We start from the raw sequence: 12,456 nt of genomic DNA on the forward strand, positions 1-12,456 counted from the left end.
TTTGTGCCATGCCATTCCCCCCTCCCTCTTGTTCCCAATGAATCCCCATAAGCAGACTCCACTCAGCATTGGCCCTAACTGTGAGCTGAGTGGGAGGGTGCATAGGGATTTATCCACACTCTGGGAGACCCTGCTTTCTTGATACTTCCAGCACATTGCTGTACCCCCTCCCCACTTTGCTCTCCCTCCTTGCACTTGAGACGATGCATTAGAGTTCTTTCCCCTTGCTTGTCACTGGGACCAGAGTTCATTAGCCTTGTCATAATGATCCTTCTGGCTAACCTTGTCATAATGATCCTTCTGGCCGCCGAGGTCACCCCCTGTGGGTGCAGTTTGGTTTGCAGCACTTTATGAATATCCTTTATTTCTCTGACTGTTACTCCTTTAAGACTGAGCTTTCACAGACCCTGCCACCCTGCAGTCACTGGTGCCAGGATGGGCCAATGATTGTATTTCACTAACTCTGGAGCAGGGGGAATTTGATTCATTTCTAAGTTAATCTATCACTCTTTGGCATCCTTTCAAGATGGGCCTCATGCTGTAATTGCAGGACAGGGAGAGAGCGGGGAAGGAGAGTTCAATTTGTTCCATTAACATTTTTAAAAACATTTTAATTACAATAAACATTGAAAATGTTTTTAACATGAAAAAGACCTTGGCTTTCTCGGCTCCTCTCGGTCCTTCTGCAGAGACATCCCCCGCATGCTCTCTCTGCAGCTCTTTCCCCACCACACTGCTGTTGTCTTCCTTTCTCCCTCATTGCCACCCACATCACTACTAACCTTTCCTTCCCTATGTAGCTGTTTCCTTCCACTGGACCCACCTTCCACAGCATTCACAGCCCTGGGGATTTAGCGGCCAAAGCCCAGCAGTCAAACCAAGGATCCATCACAGGAGACAGCGCAGAGCACTCACCACTTGTTCTGGCTCCCACCACACTTCCAACCTGGGAGGACCAAGGCTTGGGAATAAGATTTTGGCTGGACAATATATGTCACGAACCCTTCTGACCAGGGGCCCTGATTTCTTCAGCATTCCAAGGCCAATAGGGAGAGAGAGATACAAGATCAGGAATTAGATTCAAGGTCTCTTGCATAGGGCAGGGCAGAGCACAGCACTAACATCTAAGACACTCATCCTGGTCACCACAGTAAGTCCAGCCCTGAGAAGAAAGAGACCAGAGTTGCTCAGGAATCAGATTCCAGGGCGTATTCCCAGAGCAATTCAGAGCCACCACAGTATTCCCTGCCCAGGGAATGTGAGACCAGGAATCAACCCAGGGTCTCCTGCATTGCTTTGCAGAGAACTAATCATTGGAACCAGACTCCCAGCAGTAGAGGTCCCAGCAAGACTCTGCTGCCAATGTACCACGGGCAAGAGACCAGGGCCTGAGAATCAGATCTGGATTCTCTCACATGAGGCGGCATAGAGCATCAGCCATCTGGTTCTCCAGGCCAGCCACTGCAGCAATCTATAGCTGAAGATGGGGTTGAGAAAGTGGGACCTCTTCCTGAGATCTGGGACCACCTGCATAAGGCACCACTGAATGCTGCCCATGGGGTTACCAGGCTCTCTCCTCTACTGCCGAATGTCAACAACCAACCTCGAGGGACACAAATGCCCTCCACAAGGCAGCAGAGGCTGCTGTCTGCAGTGTACAAGCAATTGGCTCTTATTCATCTCACACAGAAAACATAATTAAAGTTGCCTGTTCTCCTTTATTGGAGGCTCAGGAGAAAAATGAGTAGCGGGAAGAGAGGCAGCAAAAAGCTAACTAAACTCTCTTTGATTTTATTTTTAAGTGATTTTTTTTTGGCCCCGGTGAAAGGTGCCAGATTGGCAGCCCAGCAGCTGCAAGTCCTCAATTTACTCACAGGAAGCTCACCACATCTCCGGCACTCGCACAGCACAAGTGTTCTTGCTGCTGCAGGGCTGCTCTTCCCTTTCCCTCTTTAAAGGAGCAGACCCCACAGGGCTAGTAGTTTGGAGGGATAGCACTTCCCTACCTCCCAGTGCTGTGGTGAGGACAAATCCATTCCTGCATAGGAGACACTGTGTTACTTAAGGATGGGGCCATATACTGAGATGGATAATTGAAAAGATAACATCACTCTCTCCCTCCTTGCATTCTTCTTTCTCTTGCCCTCTCTCTGCTCTCCCTATGCTCATTCTCCTAATCCTCCTTCTCACTCCCTTGTTCTCCTTCACTTTCCTTTTCTCCATTCCCACTGCCCTACTCTCTGCTCTTTAGACCCCTCTTTGTAATGTCAGCCTTGGCGCTCTAAAAAGAGAGGCTGCCCATCAGTCCACTAGTGAAGCTCCGGACTGGGTAACCCCATGGGAATCTATGATTTCTGGTATGGTGTTACGAGCGTTCGGTCACCACAGTGGGAGTAAGTCTGCCCTCAGCCTCACAGAACCCCCACAGATCACATGCCTGAGAGCAGCCCTTTCGCCCCAGAGGTGTCTTGCTGTGGGGAGTAAGGCTGAGCCTGCTCTTGCTAGTCTGCATTATTTGTTTCTTTGCCAAGGAGGAAGGAGACATGCTTTAGCTCACACAGAAGCAGTGGGCTATGAATGTTTCTGGGCTGGACTGGGCTGGTTTTACCCTCCTCCTTCCTGTGCTGTGAGTGAATACACAGGGGTGGCCTTCGCCCTGAGCTCTGCTTTCCCTCAGCAATGGGCATCGTCACACTCCTGGCCTTCACTGGAAGGTCCTTGAACTGTGATGAGTAAATTGATGTCCTTCCTGCTTCTCCACCTGCCCCAGGCATGGTCCTCTTAAAAAGGCTTTAGGCCAAGCAGGAGGTTCTTCCACCTTTGCAAAACTCCCCAGGGCAGACAGAGAGGGGGGTGGGGCATTTCTTTTTCTCTAGTACATTGCCTCCAGCTGGATGGAAGATGCTAGCCCCAGTCTTGTCTTTGGTGCATGGAGGTGTAGTAGGTGGGTATGTGCTGATGTGTGTCATTTTGAGAAGATGCGAATGAGCCTGCATGCATGTTCCCATTGGGCTCACTGCATCACACTTCTCAGCTGAATTCACAGGAGCCTGCTGCTGGCTGCCCTTACAGCCCAAACCAAACCTGATAACTGATGCACTAATCCTCTGATCCCTCATGAGCAGCTGCTAATGGCTGGTGTGTGAGCAAGGAACACCCCCCAAGCAGGACCAATTCAATTAAGCGCCTAATAAACCCATTGTAAATTGCAGTAATGACGGAGTTCAAAGGAGGGATTATGGAAACTCTTCGCAATGGTTTATGACATCAATGGAGGCAGCCCTTTTTTTACTGGCAATTGCCTGCTATGGGACTGAATGACTTTCCTAGAAAACCTGTCACTGACTGGCTGGCTTGGATGGCATGGAGAAGAAGACAGGAGAGGTTGGGATGTTCACATGGAATCCTTATACTTACACCAGACCCTTCTGGTAGCTGGGTAAAGCACCTTTAAAGTACAGCCCAATAACATACAGAGCTATATATCCCTCCAGCCTTTCTATTCCAGCCATGGACCCCAATACACTCTACGCCTGACTGGCAGCACTTCCGGCTACAGCTGGGCATCTAATTGTAGTGGATAATTGCCATGACTTTTCTTCTGCGATGCATTGTCCATGAGCAGAATATGATTTTCTTGAATTTGTTATTCAAAATGATTTGCCACATAGTTTCCACAGATAATTCTTGCTCTGTAGCTCATTCCAATTAGTTTGTAAGCCTTCAACATTTGAGCTGTTTTGATTGGATTTGTAGGTCACTTGGCTTGTTTCTGTTCCCTGATTGGATACACATAACTGCTAAATTGAATTTCTTGTGATGATTTGAAACCTTCTGCAAGATTCATTTAAATGTGGATGCTTCCCCAAACATACCCAGCCTGAACTCATTTCCTAGAATGCTTGTGGGAAATGAACAGAAATGGGGCACAGACACAGTCGGAGCAAATTGGTTAAACAATTTGAAAGAATATTTACAAGTCAGCTCCACAACCTGCTGTTCCAGTTCCAGGCCTCACACTGCTCTGCTGATGCATTGTGCACAAGGAAGAACTGGAGTTGGGAGATGAGGTGGGAAGCAAAGGGGTTGCATGGTCAGAGGGGGCTAGATTCACACAGGGACACTGCCTCTTTAGGTGCTTCAGTCCAACATTTAGGCACTACTGACATCCACAAGACCACTGCTTAGCTGCTTGGCTAACTCTGGAGGTGCTAAGGTGTCTTAATTGCCTAGGTTCCCATCTCTGGGCATGTGCACTGGCACCTTAGTCCTAATGCCTCTGAGCTTCTTGGATCCCTCACTCACACCTATGCCTCAGCAAGAGGAGTTCCCTGCCTATCTAGCCAGCAGGGCCCAATCCAGTCAGCCAGCTCAGAGCATGTGTACCAGTTTAGGCCTCCCCTGCTTTACAGCAAGCCTACCAGTGCAGCCCCCCCACACAAAAGACAGCTAGGGGCAAACGGATGGCATATCCCAGTCTAACCAAGAGCCCTGTGGTTAGGGCACTTATCTGGGAGACCCAGGTCTGAATTTATGCTCTGCCTGATTTGGAGCAGGAACTCGGACCCTGCTTTCCCACAGCCCAGATGCCCTGATCTCTGGACTGTTGGTTGTGATGGGATGTGTCGTTCTCTGGTTTTTCATGAGAAAAGGCTGTCTTGTCTTAGGTCCCTAACTCCCAGAGAGCGGTCATGGTTGAAAACGCTGATTGGAGATAGGAGCCTTCCTTTGGCCTGTCAAGTCCGTCCCTTTGTGGATTAGGGCCCTATGCCCTGCCCCAGTCCTCTGCATTTTGCTCCTGGCTAGATTAGGCGACTCAGTGTGCTGGCTTCTGTGGATCCCTTTCTTAGGTGCCTAACTCTTCCTGTGCACTGTATGAGGAACCTGGCTGCCTAACCTGGGGCTGTGAATTCCACAGAGCAGCAGGGCACGTAGGTGTTGGGTGCTACAATGCTCATCTTTGTAACTCCTAAGTGCCCATTGGGAATGTAGCCCAGGGAGAGGAGAGTCATGGTGTAAGGGGGAGTTTCTTTTTGAGGGGAAAAACTGAATCACATCTACAGTGAAAAGACAGTCTGTGACTCTGTGCTGTGTGAAAGGAGCAGAAACTAGACTGGAATGGAACTGGACCAGGGATTCTGTTCTGTGGAGAGAGGCAGGAAGGGGGGAAATCATGAGCAGGCATCTCTTTCGCAAATTACAGCCTTGGGGGAGTCTGTCAGTGGGACTCCAGACAACTGGGAATAGCTTGGAGCGCTAGCCTTGCTTCTGGGTGTTAGTCACCACCTCCAGTTTCTGTCTTTTTCTTCTTCCCCTCGCTTCCTGTTGCCTTTGTTCTCTTAATTCTTGCTTATAAAGAACACTAGGCCATTCATACGCAAATGAGACAGAATGCTGGGGGGAGTGTGTCGGAAAGGGGATGTATTCTAATTCCAAACCTCTGCCTTCCTTTCACGTTCCACTCCAAAATCTGCTCCTACTGCCATTCTCTAGAAAGGAGAGAGAGAGCGAGCATGCAGGGTGGGAAGGGCCCCCCCATGGCCCCTTTGTGCCGCTGGTTTATCTGGCCAGCTGAGTTCCCCTGTTACAATTATCACTGATGGAGATTATTAGACTGATTTAGTGTTGTTTCCCATTGGTCAGTGTGCATTATGTGTTCCTATCTGTGCCTGCGCCAGACAGGATGGGCATCTGTCATAACTCTCAGCTGCAGAGCATGGAGGTCCCTGGTTCAATCCCCACTGTTTCAGCCAGGATGGGGGCTCTTGCATTATCATCCATACAGCACCAGAGGCATGCATGTGAGTGGTAAGACAGGCTTAGGTGCTTTACTGAATCAGGGCCTAAAAGCTGCATCACCTTACACCTGTTTGGCAAAAAGAATTAATAGTCTCGCTCGAGTATCATGTGAACAAGTGCCCATTTCACAAACAGCCCCACAGCACATTGGCACCCTTTTATTGGCGTGGCTCCTAAGAGCCCTGATTTGGCTTATGCAGCAAAGGGCTTCTTCCTAGCTGTCCAGGGCTTTAATGAGAGCTTGTTCTGTATTCTCTGACAGGCTCATGCTCCCCTTACCCTATCTCTCCCCATCCCTTGTGTCTCATCAAAGAATGGGCTTTGCGTGCTACACTGGGTCAGGGAGTGAAGCAGAGAGAAAGATTTCACTCCAGCCAGGTGACCTTTTACTTAGAGTTGCAAAAATGCTGCCATTATCTGTGCTGAAATATCAAACCTATTAGTCTGAGAGGTTCACCTTTACGAGTCTAAGGTGATAGCCATTGAATAACAAGAGAAACAGAGCTGGTCTAGCTCCCCAAACCCTGACTGTGGCAGAGCTCCGGCACATCGGCCCACTTCCTCAATGCAAAGCCCATTTTCGAAAAATTCAGTTATTTAGAATTGTTATTACAGCAGCACCCAGAGGCCTCACGTAAGATCAGGGCCCCATTGTGCTTGGCACTGTTCATCCACAGAGTTAGAAACAGCCTCTGCTCCAAAGAGCTTGACAGCTACATAGAGAAGACAGGCAAAGGGGTGGATGGGCAGGGACAGAGGTACTGAGAGAGAAGTAACTTGCCCAAGGTCACTATGATGGGGATGTAGCTGACCTTTGCAGTTCCCTACAGGAGGCCCTACCATCCTACTACCCTACCACTGCCACCAGGAAGAAGCAGAGTGACAGGAAAGGAGCAACAAAGGTGGGTCCTCCAGGCCTACCCAGAGAGTCTTCATAGGAGGAGCCAATTAGAGCACAGTAGGCTCAGATAAAAGGAGTTGCAGGGCCTTAGCAGGTCATTTGCTGGCTGGGACCAGAGGAGTGAAAAACGGGGCTCCTCTCTGGCCAAAGAAGCCTACCTGTTAGATGGAGTTTATGGCTGGCTGAACTTACATAGCTGGGATTTCAGAGAGAAGAACCTTAACCCTGAGATGAGGGTAAAGCTAAAGGGGCCAGGTAGGAAGAGACCCAGTGAAGAAGTGACAATGCATTGCACTGAGCAGTATGTGGGGCTCCTGTTTATAAGGTGCCTGGGTTGAATCTCAGAGTGGTGGGTAGGGGCAGTTTCCTTCCCAACTGCAGGTAAAATGCCATAAATCCTAGAAGGGGATGGAACTTACTTGGAAGCCTGAACCAAGGGCTGAATTTAAAGGTCCCAGAGCTGGGGCTGAGGACCCTAACAAGGGCAAATAGACTTTGTTTATTGGACCCTTTAATATCCTAGAAGGGGCTCATTTGGACTTTGTGGTTTTGCTGGAGGAACAAGACCTGTCAAAGTTGTCCGGTAGCCTGCAGGGGGTAACAGGGGTGAGAAAAGGACTTCAGTGTCAAGCTGCTCAGAGATGCTCAAGAGGAGAGTGCCCTGTTATAGTCACTTAGCAGCAGAGTGGACAATCTCATTTTCCTGAGTCGTAGTGAAGTACCCTCTACATGGCACCATGCTGCCTCTCTACAGCCAAGACCCCTTTTCTGCAGCAAGATCTCTGCACACTGTGGCACTCCTGGGCAGCAGGGCTGGAGGTTCTGCAGCAGCATCAGATACATTCATTAAAAACCTCCTCCATGTTTTAATATGGGCATGAGCGATAGTCAGAGTATTCCTTGGGTTATTTACTGTCCTGCTATTAAGTTCAATTTGTTTTATGTTGCTCATAAATTTTTATTTTTTCAATGCACTGCAGGATCCCGTGTTGACTATGAACCACAGCATTACAGGTTTCAGAGAAGCAGCCATGTTAGTTTGTATCCGTAAAAAGAAAAGGAGTACTTATGGCACCTTAGAGACTAACAAATTTATTTGAGCATAAGCTTTCATGAGCTACATGGACGACTGCATATTCTCCCAATCCTGCTAGGAGACCATCTACAAGCCTTTGGAAGGTGGCGGGTGCATTCCGCAGCCCTAAAGGGAGCACATTAAATTCATACAGCCCGACATGTGTGGTGAAGGCTGACCTTTGCTTGGCAGATTCATCTAGCAATACCTGCCAGTACCCCTTGGTTAAGTCCAAGGTACAGATGAGCTGGGCCCGTCCCAGTTTCTCCAATAGTTCATCTGTGCATGGCATTGGATAGTTGTCTGAGCGAGTTATGTTTTTGTGTGGACTACTGTAAGCTAGATGCTGTATCTCCCCATCTGGTTTGGGAACTAGAACCACTGGAGATGTCCATGCATCACCAGAAGGGCAGATTACACCCATCCGTAGCATATCCTGGATCTCCTATTCTATAGCAGTTTTAGCTTGAGGAGACACCCAGTAAAGTTGGGCTCTAATTGGATGAGCATTACCTGTGTCAATGGAGTGGTATGCTGGTTCAGTCAGTCCTGGGGTGGCTCAGAACGTCAGAGTGTAGTTAGTGCACTAGTGATCTGCTGTCGCTGCATATGCCCAAGGGTCATGGAGTGGTTCACCTCTTCCCTTTGTAGTAGTATCTTCAGGCCACTCAGCGTTATCTCCTCCCTGGGCTGTAAACTGACAAACCTTTAATTCTCTGGAATAAAAGGGGCTGTAGAGAATTAATATGGTACACCTTAGGCTTTCGGTTGGAGGTGGGGAATGCTATGAGATAATTAACAGCTCTCAGGTGCTCTTGAGCTGTGAATGGCCCTTCCCACAATGCTTCCATTTTATGGGCCTGGAGCCCCTTTAAGGCCATGACCTGGTCCCCTACTTTGAAGGAACGCTCTCTGGCATGTTTATCATACCAGGCTTTTTGCTCTTTTTGAGCATCCTTTAGGTTTTCTTTAGCAAGGGCTAAAGAGGTTCGGAGGGTGTTTTGTAGGTTGGTTACAAAGTCCATAATGTTAGTTCTTAGAGAAGGTGTAAACCCCTCCCATTGCAGCTTCACCAACTGTAATGGCCCCTTAACCTCGAAGTGAGCTGTAGCTCATTAAAGCTTATGCTCAAATGTGTTTAGTCTCTAAGGTGCCACAAGTCCTCCTTTTCTTTTCACAGCATTACAGAAGTTGTCAATGGAAAAAGGAAGGCTTTGATAGTTGGGGAGAGGACAGCTGGGGGTTTTGACCCTTGGTAGTGGTTTGGGTTTGTTGTATAAACACATTAGTTGGGTGCTAGAATGATCAGCAGAGAAATAGTTAAAAATGTGGCTGTTGAAATTTGTATCATATAGACTTCAGTGGTAACCTGCCATTGAGATAAATGAGTAGTGCATACCTTTCAGGGTTCTTATTTCAGGTTGCGGGCAGACATCACAGCATTGGGTTATGCTTAGTTCACATTGTCCAGGTTCTGGAAACACAAGATCTTTATAATAATGAAAACTTAGGGCTTGTCTAAATGAATATTTAGCTCATGGCAAGCTGGGGTGTGACTCTATCCCACACTAGCCAGCCCTGCTCTGACTGTCCGTGTGCACCCTGCTGGTGCACATTAGCAGTTTGTTAATGTGCTTTGATCTAGTCTTGAAACAGGAGGTCTTTGCTCTCCAGCAGGGTTAAGAATGGCTGATGCGGATGGATATAGAGTGACACTGAAGAGGCTTTTGGCCAGAATCATGCTGGGAGCTGCTCACATAGGTGGATGGGCAGGAACAGTGCTTAGGGCTTTGCCTACACCGGGGGTGGGGTTGAAAAAATGTCCACTGTTGCTAGCACCTGTTGAGTTGAACCAGTGTTAGCAAGGCGAGGAGCCCTAGTGTTGGCTGCTGATTCTCAATTTAGCCCTTGTGTCACTTAGACTTGCCCCCAGCAGGTGTAACATACACAGGAGCCTGATCCAACATCCATTGAAGTCGGTGGAAACTTTTAATTGACTTCAGTGGGCTTTGGATCAGAACTACAGTGTTGAAAATAGCATTTGGTAGCATCTGGGCTGTGTTACCGAGGCTACGCTAGTGATGGTAATATTAGTTCACCTCTTTCATTGCTAGTGTAGATAGGCCTAAGAATCCTTCAGCTTAAAGGGAGCATGGGAATGGCTGAGCTTCATTAATGGATAATAGGACGGACAGTGGCTGATCTGGATGGATGAAGGGAGGAGCACTGGAGAGGCCTTTGCCCCGCAATGAGATGAAGGCCTTTTGGGGATGGACAGAAAGGAGCAGCACTGAGGATATTCTTCCCCTAGTGAGACTGAGAAAATGGATCTGGATGGAGGGACAGGTGAAATATTTCATCCTGCAGTGGACCTGAGACCAGATTTGGTGGGTGAATTGACAGGAGTGGCATCGAAAAGGATTTTCCCCTGCAGTGGGGCTGAGAGCAGTTGGAGTGCAGGGATTCCTGGACCGGAGCAGCACTGAGAGTCTCTGCCTTCAGGGGCACTCGGAGTGACTGTTGCGAGTACATTCATCGAGAGAACAGATTCCCAGCCTTGTCAGGTGGACAAGGCACCTGCACATTAAAAATGAATTTGTTTTATATGTGAGCTATCCATTTACACTGATCTAGATCAACAGCTATGACTTGCATTTACATAGGGTCCTTCAAAAGACTGTCAGGGCTCCATTCAAGTGGGGTGAATGCTCTTGTGCTTAAAACACAGGGCTTACAAGTGGGGCAGGCAGGCTCTGTCATCAGCTCTCCCACAGCCCTTGTGTGTACACTTGATCACTTTCAAAAAACTCTTTATGCCTCAGTTTCCCCAGCTGTTGAATGAGGACAGTAAAGCATATCTCCCTCACAGCAGCTGTTGGGAACCTGAACTCATTGACATGTATGTAGCTTTCCTAGACCCTGAAACAGATGATGCTGTGTAGCGCAAAATATTATAGCGAACAGTAACAAAATTACCAGTGCTTACAGTGAGTAAAAAATAAAGAGTAACCCTGTAATTCTTTAGCCTTGTCTTGATGATGAGGCAGACTATCCTGAACTGTAATAGGCGGAGGACTCCAGACCAGGGAGCATCATTACGGTAAATGTGGTATTCGTGTCTTATTTTTCAATCAGTAGACAGGAGTGGGTAAGGCAGGAAAAAGGAAGATCTGGCTCGCTCAGAATCTGAACTTTCAGGCTCAGCGTGGCTTAGATTTCTGGCCTGGTTTTCTGTATAGCACTAATAAAACCCATCATCCCAATGGGGGCTGATTGACTCCTTTGTTGGAGTATCTTAAGAGGGGCCAAGGATTAAAGAGGCGATGGAGACTGAACTGCTGGCTCATCCCTCCAGGTGGTCTCTCTATGGCAAGCTTTAGTCACATCACTCTTTCCACATCCCACTCCTCACAAAATGCTGTTGCTGCGGTCTGTACTGTGGGAAAGTGGAGGATTTCTGTATGTAGTTATCTGTTCTGCTTGTTTTTCTGATTTTTTTTTTCCATCTGGCTTTCTCTTTCCTTGAGCTTCTTGTTTCTGGAGGGGGATATGCTCCCCTATTTTGTGTATTCTGGTAGCCATTATTTCCCTTTTCAAGTATCTACAAATAACCTGCTCCAACTTAGTGGTAAAACAAAACCCTACATTGACTCAGACAGTAGGATTAAACATGCTCTGGGCAAGCAACTCCAGAAAATGACATCAATTGTTGACACAGCTGACCACAGCAGGGCTCTCAATGTAGAGGTAAGGGAAAGGGAGCCCTTCTACTCCCTGGTCAAGTACAGGTATTACTTCCAGAGGGAAATTTTCTTCTTTCTGAAGTTTCACCTGCTCCCAGGTGATGGGGGTAGAAGAGACATAGGGGTCAATTAGATCCAATGTACCTAGCTTACCAGACCCTCCATTATATTTATAGCAGATGTTGCCCTTCCAGAACTAATCAAGGGTCTGAGTCATTCCCTTTAATTATATGTTTTGTACAATAAAACAAGAAGCAACATTTTAAACAATTTGATCGCAAACCAGCTTGTTCTGATTCCTACATGTGGTAGCTCTCCAAGCAGACCTCATAGAGCATCCTCCAGTAGAAAGCAGAGACCAGGGTAGATGTGAAAGTGTGCAGAGCCACCATTTAGACATGGGTCATACCAAGCATCTTTTTTGCAATCTATGTGAGTTAATTTAAATGGTATCACCCATGGTGAGCTGGGATGCCTTTCTCTTACACAGTATAGAATTGCACAGAAGCATCGTATCAGTGCTGTATTGCTAGAGATGCCAAACAAGTGAAAGGACTTTGGGGCTAGAGCTTCAAATGTATTTAGGCACCTAACTCCCATTGATTTCAATGGGAGTTAGGTGCCTAAATACCTCTGAGAAGCTGGGCCTTGGTCCATATGTCCTGGTATTGGCCACAAGTAGGAAAATAGTGATCTGCAGAATAACTTCCTGATTAATCAAAGAAAGATACCACTCTACTTCAAGCTGTTCCATTTGCATAGCAATGAGGACATCCCCTTAGACAAGTACAAAGGGACCCTTGTAGATTGTGCACTGTGGAAAAAGCAAATCAACTGGAGAGAGAGAAACAAAATTGGTCCCCTTTTTGTCAGGAAACTACATACAGGATATGCATTTGGATACGTTTAATATGATTGCTAAATGACCTAAGACAAAC

At 47.5% G+C, this 12,456-nt stretch overlaps 1 long non-coding RNA gene across 1 annotated transcript; it reads left to right on the plus strand.

Annotated features, from left to right (window-relative positions):
• Positions 1-6,815: 6,815 nt before the first annotated feature.
• Positions 6,816-10,379, plus strand: LOC122457472. Its single transcript, XR_006277007.1, has 2 exons — positions 6,816-6,955; positions 10,087-10,379. It is a non-coding gene; the product is annotated as an uncharacterized LOC122457472 (long non-coding RNA).
• The last annotated feature ends 2,077 nt before the right edge of the window (positions 10,380-12,456 follow it).

Source organism: Dermochelys coriacea, chromosome 1 (genome assembly GCF_009764565.3).
Source record: "Dermochelys coriacea isolate rDerCor1 chromosome 1, rDerCor1.pri.v4, whole genome shotgun sequence".
NCBI classification, from domain to species: domain Eukaryota; kingdom Metazoa; phylum Chordata; order Testudines; family Dermochelyidae; genus Dermochelys; species Dermochelys coriacea.